Source organism: Cyprinus carpio, unplaced genomic scaffold (assembly GCF_018340385.1).
Source record: "Cyprinus carpio isolate SPL01 unplaced genomic scaffold, ASM1834038v1 S000000785, whole genome shotgun sequence".
NCBI classification, from domain to species: domain Eukaryota; kingdom Metazoa; phylum Chordata; class Actinopteri; order Cypriniformes; family Cyprinidae; genus Cyprinus; species Cyprinus carpio.
In genome coordinates, this window is record NW_024873514.1 from 1 (window position 1) to 11545 (window position 11545).

The 11545-nt window shown below is 37.6% G+C and overlaps 1 long non-coding RNA gene across 1 annotated transcript; it reads right to left on the minus strand.

Annotated features, from left to right (window-relative positions):
* Positions 1 to 4830: 4830 nt before the first annotated feature.
* On the minus strand, positions 4831 to 5570 carry LOC122143106. Its single transcript, XR_006158959.1, has 3 exons — positions 5546 to 5570; positions 5413 to 5466; positions 4831 to 5328 (listed from the first exon to the last, which is right to left on the minus strand). It is a non-coding gene; the product is annotated as an uncharacterized LOC122143106 (long non-coding RNA).
* Positions 5571 to 11545: the final 5975 nt, after the last annotated feature.

An 11545-nucleotide genomic window follows, 5' to 3' on the forward strand; every position in this document is an offset into this window, starting at 1 on the left:
GGCATCCTCTTTGGCCTGACGAAGATGTCTGAGTTTAGTTGTAAACCACGGCTTATCATTGTTGAATGTTAAATAATCCATGGCTTATCATTGTTGAATGTTAAAAAAACTAATATATGATGTTACGGTCTCTGTGAGTTCGTCCAGATCGGTAGTAGCAGCTTCAAAAACACTCCAATCAGTAAGGTCAAAACAGGCTTTTAAATCCTGCTCTGTTTCGTTGGTCCATCTCTTTACAGTCTTTACTACAGGTTTAGCAGATTTAAGTTTTTGTCTGTAGGTAGTATAAGATGAACCAGACAGTGATCAGACAGTCCCAAAGCTGCTCGTGGAACAGAGTGATATGCATCCTTTATTGTGGGTGTAACAGTGATCCAATATATTACTGTCTCTGGTGGGACATGTAACATGCTGTCTGTATTTTGGCAGTTCACGGGAGAGATTGGCTTTATTAAAGTCCCCAAGAATGATTAAAACAGAGTCCGGGTGTTGTTGTTCTGTCTCTGTGATCTGGTCAGTGAGTTTCTGTAAAGCCAGACTTACGTACGCTTGCGGAGGGATATAAACACTCACCAGAATGAACGAGTGAAACTCCCGTGGCGAATAGAACGGCTTGCAGTTAATGAAGAATGTTTCGAGATCTGAGCAGCACATCTTCTTTAACAACATCTTCTTTATTTAAGCTTGTTCCTTTGTGCTTAAATGAGCAGTTGAAGACAATTCTGTGTTTTTCATTGTGTTGAACAATGTGATGTGGTATGTTACCATGTTTGATGGCTTTTCTCTGCCTCCTCTGGTGTCAGTTTCGAGATGTAACCAGCATTTTCAAGTTTTTGCACTTCATTAATGTACACTGATGCAAGATCTGTGTTCTGCAAAATGCATTTTTCTGTGCTTCTTAAATGAGCTGTTACTGCTTCTTTAGTTGATTGCAAAGGTGGAAGATTTCTTTTCCAGAGGAGAGGTGTTGCATACCTTTGACTGTCTCCGACTGCCACCCTGATTGTTTTCTCCTCAAGAATTTGCACTGCTTCTGTGTCTTGCCTTGATCTTGTGATCAATTTCTCACTCCTGTACGGAAGTGTGTCCATTTGCCACAATTTCTGTACATTGTTGAACAGTTCGGCTTATGGTGACAAAGTGGAGGTTGATAGACACTGCTGTGGTGAGAGCTGACTGGAAAGGAATTTTGAGGGGCCCTGAAGAGTCCACCCAAGTCTGGTTTTCACAGCGGCAGGACCACCATGCGAGGCTCAGTTCTTTGGCTGTGAAAGCTCTTTCAATGGTAAAGGATTTGTTGGGCTGAAATACAGAGGCTACTGAGAATGAAACAGCCGCCCCATGAACGATCCGTATGTCTTGTCTCACAGTACGGAGGGCTATATCTTCAGGAAGTCCTTGAAGTTCAAGTTGCTGTGCTGCTTCATACAGTAACATTGTCCTCTCTGAATCGTCATCCAGAATGGCGTATGTGTCAAGTTCCTTCTCACCATTTCTCAAGATCACTCGACTGACCTTCAAAAGAACTTTACTGCTTGCAGTTGGTCTGTCCAGATACAAAGTCTCTACTTCTGAGTTCACAAGACAACTGTTTTCTGCTGAAGCTTGTGTTTCATGTTTAACTTTGGCATTGAAGTCATGCAGTATTTTCTAAATGTCTCTTTCCACACCATTTTTTTGCATTTGGCTTTAAGATTACATTGTGAGATCTGGTGATCACGGCCACACTTAAAGCACTTCTGATTTGACTTCAGCCAGGACTCCACTTGATCTTGATTCAGCAGTTTGAAATTAGCGCACTGGTTGAAGCAATGCTGTACAGTGTTGCAGAAGGGGCAGTACTTTGTTGGTTTCTCCTTCTTGACTGCTGTAGCACTTGTCGGTTTACTCTGCTCACCACCATGCAAGACAGTAGCAAATCGTTGAACTGGTTTGAAGTTCCTTTGCTGGTCTCTCTGTGGCTGAGAATAGATTCTGCTTACATTACTAGCATACTGTCTCATCCTCTTGTATTCTGAGCTCGTATTCAAGCCAGTCGCTAAGTTCTGTCAGTGTTGGAACTGGGATTTGAATGGGTTGACACAAACCTTCTGAAGTTTGCTTTAAGATCATGAGGCAGTTTTGCAAGAAGACGTGAAACATGAGACCCACATTTGAGTTTTGTCCATCCTTTAGCTCCAAGTCGGTCCAACATTCCAACTAATGCACGCACTTTGAGGGCAAACATTCTAAAGGATTTAATGTCGCCACTCCTGATTTTTGGGCCATCCATCAATTCTGCAATTCTTTGTAGTGCGAGTTGATGTGGTTGACCATAAAGTGCAGTTAGAGACCTCACACTGTAAAACCTGACAAGTCACAGTAACTCAAACCGTTTGAGTAAACAGATTGCCTTTACTTAAACCATGTAAGTTTTAAAACTTTGCAATTATGTAATCAAGTGATTAATTAAGTGCTGATTGAGCTTTAGTGATGAAACAGCTGCTGTTAACAAACAGAATCACCAGCTCCACTTATTAGTACACAGCAAAATCCCCAGTGTTAATTTAAGCAGTGTTAAAGTTAATGAGATAATTAGGTGATTAATTGAGTGATGATTGACCATTATTGAAGACACCTGATGTTAACAAGCAGAATCACTAAACGAGAAAAAACACAATTTGTGTGTCAACCATTATAGTGGTCAGTGTTTGCTTTAGTTGGGATCTTGACCCTTGACTTTTTAACATTAAATTTTGTTTGGCTGATATAACTGAGTTATAACAGACAGATAAGCCGAGAGTAAAAGTCATCAGGTTGTGATGATTATGTTTTAATGTAATCATTATGTGCCTTAAATCACTGAACTCACTCAGAGTCTTTTCTCTGAGTTATATTTCCTTGATCGAGTATAACAACTTTCATTCCACAGTGAAAGAGTCTGTATTTACTATACATTTTGTAAGGGTCCCTTGCAAACTGTTCTGATTTCTTTTTCAAGATTTATTATTTTAGGCACACACAGACATCAAGAATCAGTGTATGAATCTCAACAACGATGACAAACAGCATATTCAGATAAAACAGATCAACTCTGAACATCACAAAAACTAAATACTAAAAAGTCACATAAAAAACGGCAAAAATTATGAGTTTTTATTGGCTATAACATGCTTTTTTTGATGGTCACCATTGTTGTGATGCTCTCGCTGATTCTTGATGTCTGTGTGTCTAAATAAAAATTTATTTATTTATTATGTAGCTGTAACTTTTAAAAACATCTGTCTGATTAGGCCAAAATGCAAGGTCTTGTATTTTTCATTTAACTTATGTAATAAAAAAAGACAATCCAACTCAAGTATTCAGACCCAAAACACAACCAACAACACATGACCACATTTTCCTCTGGTTTGTTTGTCTGTTATAACTCAGTTACCACAGCCACACAAAACCTGAAGTTAACCACTTAAGGGTCAAGATCCCAACTAAAGCTAATACTGACCACTATAATGGTGACACACAAATTGTGATTGTATTCTTTGGTGATTCTGCTTGTTAACATCAGGTGTCTTCAATAATAGTCAATCATCACTCAATCAAACACCTAATTATCTCATTAACTTCAACACTGCTTCAGTGTTACTTTTAACACTACTTCGGTGTTTATATGAGTCCACACTCAGAGTGTTAAATTAACACTGGGGATTTTGCTGTGTAACCAGACTGACTTTATTTCTGTCAGACGTCTACTGAAGATCTTATTGAGAATTAACTAAGGTTTAGATGTTGATTTATTGTTTCATTTGAAGTAACCATGTTAGAGATCAGTGTTTTGCTTTAGTTGGGCTCTTGACCCTTGACTTCTGTCTTAGATTATTTTTTTTAGATGTTGTAACCATGTGTTTTTGAAACATGTTTGTTATAACTCATAAAACCCAAAGAAAATATGATCAGGTATTGGTTGTTATACAGCATATTGGTGATGATAATCATCAATTTTGGAGCTGTTCAGAGTTCAAAAGCTTACTAAATGGGTGTTCTATAGTTAGTTCAGTTGATTACAATGAAAGCCATTCAAAAAGTCAGTGGTTCTTTCATAATCAGTTAATATAAAGAACTTTCCAAACAGTTTGGTCTTCTATGGTGTCAATTAGTCACACACAGACATCAATAATCAGAATATGAACCTCAACAATGGTTACGAAAAAAAATAAAAAAAAACATGCTGCAATGCATGTGACCTTAGAGAACTTTAACCAGATCTAGGCTTAAAGGTTCTTGACTACGCCACCTGGTGCCTCTTACACCAAGATATACTTTGCATATTAACCGCTAAATACCTAACCTAAGGCAAGCAGGTTCATAGAAATACACCAAAGATGAACTAAACAGAGACGTGCTTTCAGTAAAAAAAAAAAAAAAAAAAACTTTATTAGTAAATAGTATAATTAAAAGAGCCACACCGTCATGGTAGAGGCACAGTAGTTGCAACCAAAAAGACTTGGTCTACAAAGAGAGACCAGGACTGGTATTGGCTGCTACCAGAGACACTATGATTAGCAGTGTAACAGGACCATATCAATTCGCTGTCAAGGTAGGTTACCTGTCCGGGATAAACGTGAAGTTCACCAACCGTGCTCTAAACTCTGGTGCCTACAGTCAAAAGCATACACACACCACGCACACACATAGGCACAACCACTATACAAACAAGTGATTCAATCAATATTGTGAGGTGCAGTTTACCACTACAATACAAGGTGCAGTGCACGAAGACGGACCCAGGAACCTCTCCTATGGACAGCTGCTTTAATACTCTGGAGAAAGAGGGAAGAAGGCAATGAGGTCGTTATCACTAGCTGGATGGATAAGGTATACAGCTGAACAGAATCTTAACAGGACTATGTATACTACTGGAACAGCCAATACCACATTGGTCCGACAGGAGCACTATTCAGAGGCCACAGCAAAATAACTAAAAACAAAGAAAAGAAAATATAAAAGAAAGGCACAGCTATCAATACACTTAATTTAGGCAAGGCAAAGCAGCAGGAGCAATCTGCCTCCAGGTGACATACAAGATGACCAGTGGAAAAAGAGCCCCTGCACCAGTCTTCACAATCCTACATAAGTTGTTACACACAATATATTCATTAAATACATTTCTATTAAGGGTTGACAATTAACACAACCATGCATTACATCAGGACAACACAATCAGACTCATTTTGCATGTGTTCAAGACTATCAATCCTAACACACTGGTTCTACCTGTAACACAAACATTTACCTTTTAAATATTGCGTCTTAATTGTGGTACAGCTACCCGGCAGGTGCCTTGCCCGAGACCTATGTGCAAATATGCTCATTAAACTGAAAGGCATGTCCCACAATGACACTCACATTGTAACACAATAAGATGCACAAAAACACCTTCGGTAGTACACCGCACAACTACCCGGAAGCGTCTGGCAATCAGTCTGACACCTATTTTCCAATGACCCAGTATTAAACAAACAATGCTAAATGCTTAGCCTGCTAAATCGTATATAACATCTACATATACCTTGGTTACACAGAGGAGCCACACACATCCAAACAGCAACAAGGACTGTAGACCAGGGGAATCTCTCTTAGCCCGACAGTGAAGACTTATATAGCACCTGGCTGCTAATGAATTGTTAACCACTCAGCAGCCAGCTGGACACCGTGACATCAGAGGGATACCGTAGCTGCAGAGGGACAAACTTCACCCAGACAGTGACTACTCTGCCGGTTACACTCGCTGGGTACTATTGTAGTACAAAACCCATCCATGGCTCCCACACTGTAAAACCTGACAAGTCACAGTAACTTAAACCGTTTGAGTAAACAGATTGTCTTTACTTAAACCATGTAAGTTTTAAAACTTTGCAATTATGTAATCAAGTGATTAATTAAGTGCTGATTGAGCTTTAGTGATGAACAGCTGCTGTTAACAAACAGCATCACCAGCTCCACTTATTAATAACCAGGCTGACTTTATTTCTGTCAGACGTCTACAGAAGATCTTATTGAGAATTAACTAAGGTTTAGATGTTGATTATTGTTTTCATTTGAAGTAACCATGTTAGAGATCAGAGTGTTTGCTTTAGTTGGGCTCTTGACCCTTGATTTCTGTCTTAGATTATTTTTTTTTTTTTTGGATGTTGTAACCATGTATTTTTGAAACACTGTTTTAACTCAAAAAAACCCAGAGAAAATATGATCGGGTATTGGTTGTTATAATCATCAATTATGGAGCTGTTGAGAGTTCAAAATCTTACTAAATAGGTGTTCTATAGTTAGTTCAGTTGATTACAATGAAAGCCAATCAAAAAAGTCAGTGATTTTTTCAAAATCCGTTAATATAAAGGACTTTCCAAACAGTTTGGTCTTCTATGGTGTTAATTAGTCACACACAGACATCAATCATCATAATATGAACCTCAACAATGGTTACGAAAAAAAAATAATCACAGTAACTCGCATGCTGGGTACTATTGTAGTACAAAACTCATCCATGGCTCCCAGCATGCTCTGCTGCATTGTTTTTTTTTTTTTTTATGGTCACCATTGTTGAGGTTCATATGCTGATCATTGATGTCTGTGTGTGACTAAGTGACACCACAGAAAACCAAACTGTTTTGAAAATTCTTTATATTAACTGGTTAACACAGAACCACTGGCTCTTTGAATCGCTTTTGTTGTAATCAGTCCAACTAATTACACAACACCTATTTCATCAGAGATTAGATTCCAAACAGTTCAATAATCAATGATTATCATCACCAATATACAGTATAACAACCAACAGCTCTGTACAGGTTAGATAAAAAAAAAATGCTAACCTGAATGCACTGTAAGTTGCTTTGGATAAAAGCAGCTTCTAAGAGTGTGAGGGTGTGTATAACACCCTGATGATATTTTCTCTGGGCTTTTGAGTTACAACAAATGGTTACAACAGCCAAAGAAAAAAACTAAAAACAGAAATCAAGGGTCAAGAGCCCAACTAAAGCAAACACTGATCTCTAACATGGTACCTTTAAATGAAAACATAAATCAACATCTAAACCTTAGTTAATTCTCAATCAGATCTTCTGTAGACGTCTGACAGAAAAAAAAGTCAGTCTGGTTATTAATAAGTGGAGCTGGTGATGCTGTTTGTGGGGTTGTTTAATCAGATCTTGAGAGATTTAATGTATTTTATTTCAGTTTATTTTATCTAAGGCTGTGTCTGAAGTCAGTTGTAGTTCTTGTGTTTCTCTTTTCTTCTTCAGTAATTCTGTTTGTTAACAGCAGCTGTTCATCACTAATTCACAATTATCACTCAATTAATCACTTAATTACTTAATTGCAATGTATATCTTCTTTCAGTGAACTCAACTGAATTAAGTTCAGAGTACTCACAACTATTAATTTTAAAACTTAAATGGTTTAAGGCAATCGGTTTCCTCAAACGGTTTGAGTTAACATAACTTGTCAGGTTTTAGTGAGGCTGTGTCTGAAGTCAGTTGTAGTTCCTTTCTCTCTTTTTCTTCAGTAATTCTGTTTGTTAACAGCAGGTGTTCATCACTAATGCTCAATTATCACTCAATTAATCACTTAATTACTTAATTGCAATGTATATCTTCTTTCAGTGAACTCAACTGAATTAAGTTCAGAGTACTCATAACTGTTAAGTTTTTAAAACTTAAATGGTTTAAGGCAATCGGTTTCCTCAAACGGTTTGAGTAAACCTAACTTGTCAGGTTTTTAAGGATATCTGTTTACTCAAACGGTTTGAGTTACGTTACTTGTCGGGTTTTACAGTGCAGCATACTCTGCTGCATTGTATTTTTTTTTTTTTTTTTTTTTTTTTTTTATGGTCACCATTGTTGAGGTTCATATGCTGATTACTGATGTCTGTGTGTGACATAAACCCTGTTCGAACGGGACTAGTTTTACAGAGGATCGTTAGAGAAATCTGTATTTCACAGACGTACTTGGTGATTTTAATCCCGTCCGAATCTGCCGTGTCTGTGTTTTTCTCACACAACCTCTGTAATAATTCCAGAGCGAATTACCTACTGTTTTTTAGCAAACTCAGTGATCATCTGAGAAAACTAATCCCGTCCGAATGCGAATGTATGTGGTTGCCGGTGATATTTTATTTCACAACGCGTTTCTTTGTGTGTTTTGGCCAACGTGAATTACCGTAGATGCTTACAGCGCGCATGTTTGATATATTTGCTTCCCGGCAAAGAAATAATAATAATAAAAAAATAAAAATAATAAAATCAAGAGCCAGATCACGTAAACTGTTAATATTGGCTATTGTAATATCAGCGTCAGGTAAGATTACCGTTACTCATGTTCATTTATGCACTCAGTTACATAATGTTTTAATTACAGATGTACCTTTATGAAAATTAAAAATGGGGTTTAGCCTACTACAAAAAAACAAATTAAACTAAAGAAACCACACATTAACATGGTTTTGCTATACTAGCCATTTAGTTTTTAGTATTTATTGTGTAATAATACTAATGGTAATCAATCCGAATGACTAACACTTGTTATATGCAATGAATGCGTACAGAGCGCGTGATCTCTGTGACGCCCAGATGCACAAAACTGACCCTCCCACCTCTGTAATAAACACAGAGATGTTAGTCCCGTCCGAATTGGTACATGAAAATTGCAGATGTCAGGTGGTAAGAATCGAAACTCAAACGTAGTTTAGAAAACTAGTCCCGTCCGAATAGTGCTTAAGTGACACCACAGAAAACCAAACTGTTCGGAAAGTTCTTTATATTAACTGATTATCACAGAACCACTGGCTCTTAGAATCACTTTTACTGTAATCAATCCAACTAATTACACAACACCTATTTCATCAGAGATTAGACTCCAAACAGTTCAATAATCATCATCACCAATATGCAGTATAACAACCAACATCTAGGTACAAGTTAGATTTAAAAAAAAAAAAAAAAAAAAAAAAAAAAAAAAAACCTAACCTGAATGCACTGTAGGTTGCTTTGGATAAAAGCCGTTTCTAAGAGTGTGAGTGTGTGTATAACACCTGATGATATTTTTTCTGGGCTTTTGAGTTACAACAAATGGTTACAACAGCCAAAGGAAATACTGAGACAGAAATCAAGGGTCAAGAGCCCAACTAAAGCAAACACTGATCTCTAACATGGTTACTTCAAATGAAAACATAAATCAACATCTAAACCTTAGTTAATTCTCAATCAGATCTTCTGTAGGACATCTGTCAGAAAATAAAGTCAGTCTGGTTATTAATAAGTGGAGCTGGTGATGCTGTTTGTGGGGTGTTTAATCAGATCTTGAGAGATTTAATGTATTTTATTTCAGTTTATTTTATCTAAGGCTGTGTCTGAAGTGAGTTGTAGTTCTTGTGTTTCTCTTTTCTTCAGTGATTCTGTTTGTTAACAGCAGGTGTTCATCACTAATGCTCAATGTGTCTGAATTCATCACTTAATTACTTAATTGAAATGTATATCTTCTTTCAGTGAACTCAACTGAATTAAGTTCAGAGTACTCATAACTGTTAAGTTTTTAAAACTTAAATGGTTTAAGGCAATCGGTTTCCTCAAACGGTTTGGAGTAAACCTAACTTGTCAGGTTTTTAAGGATATCTGTTTACTCAAACGGTTTGAGTTACGTTACTTGTCAGGTTTTACAGTGCATGGTGTTGGTGTATGGGTACCTGCTGTTGACATACGAGTCTGCAATGAGCAAAGCATTCTCCTGTTTCAGATGATCAACGAGTATTTGGTACTTGAAAACGTTCTGTAGCCTCAACAGGTAGCAAATTCTCCAGTGCAATTTTTGAGTCGTGCAAACTCTCTAGGATCTTTCACTGCTAAAATTAGGAATGGTGGGAATGGGACCTCTGTAGGTGGGCTCTACATGAGGATAAGTAGAAGAAGGAGGACGCACTGGGTGGTATGGCTGATATGTTTCATGCTGAGCATAGTCTGTGTACTGTCGTGGGGTCAAGAATCTCGATTTGTCTGCAGGAGTAGGAGAGCTGATCGACCATAGCAGTCTGAGTGTCTCTCATAGCATGCATGGTGAGCTAATGTATCCCTTGGCATAAGTCTCTCATCTTGGTAGACTGGACTTTGTAACCGAATAACCATGATGAGGTTGCTGATAACCATGTGGTTCAGTGGAAGGGAAATAGCTGACGGGTCTGCTGTTCGGACTATGATCTTTATAAGTCCCATAAGTAGTTTACTGTCTCTTGGCTGTAGTCCTGAGGCATAAACTGAACAGCTGTGGAAGATTGGCTGTGATCTCTTTGGTCAGTAGTTATGGCCTATGTTGTGGTCGTATTGTTGTAGTAATCACGTATACTCTGTCTACATGCCTAATGCCAAGATGAGGATATGTTTGCATCTTATTGATTAGTTAACTTGTGCTGGGCTTGAGTTGGTTCATAAGGAGAGAAAGGATGATTTGTAGTTAGCAGATTTGCAGAGCCTGGTAGCCTCAGTTTCTCCTAGGTTTGTCAGTGAGATAATCAATCTCTTTGTGACTGACTGAATGCAAAAGGTCTCTTGGTGTGAATCTACAGGCAGTGCCCTCATGGGCTGAGGAAGATCGTCTTGATCTCTAAGCAGAACTGGTCTGTTCTCAGTGGCTACTGTATGTGGACCTTGAGGAGAGAAACTCTTTGATCTGCATCAATTATTCGCCTTGGAGAAGTCCGAGTACGGGGCTTTTGGCTGCGGCAGTGGCTGCGGCAAACCCTTCTGGATTAATTGTAAAGGTTAGTCACAGTAACTCAAACCGTTTGAGTAAACAGATTGCCTTTACTTAAACCATGTAAGTATTAAAACTTTGCAATTATGTAATCATAGTGATTAATTAAGTGCTGATTGAGCTTTAGTGATGAACAGCTGCTGTTAACAAACAGCATCACCAGCTCCACTTATTAATAACCAGACTGACTTTATTTCTGTCAGACGTCTACAGAAGATCTGATTGAGAATTAACTAAGGTTTAGATGTTGATTTATTGTTTCATTTGAAGTAACCATGTTAGAGATCAGCTGTTTGCTTTAGTTGGGCTCTTGACCCTTGACTTCTGTCATAGATATTTTTTTTTTTTTTTTGACGTTGTAACCATGTGTTTTTTGAAACATGTTTGTTATAACTCATAAAGCCCAGAAAAATATGATCAGGTATTGGTTGTTATACAGCATATTGGTAATGATAATCATCAATTATGGAGCTGTTCAGAGTTCAAAATCTGAAAAGTAAATAGGTGTTTTATAGTTAGTTCAGTTGATTATAATGAAAAGGCATTAAAAAAGTCAGTGGTTCTTTCATAATCAGTTAATATAAAGGACTTTCCAAACAGTTTGGTCTTCTATGGTGTCAATTAGTCCCACACAGAGACATCAATAATCAGCATATGAACCTCAACAATGGTTACGAAAAAAAAAAAAAAAAAAAAAACATGCTGCAATGCATGCTGGTACTATTGTAGTTAAAAAAAAAAAAACAAAACTCATCCTTGGCTCCCAGCA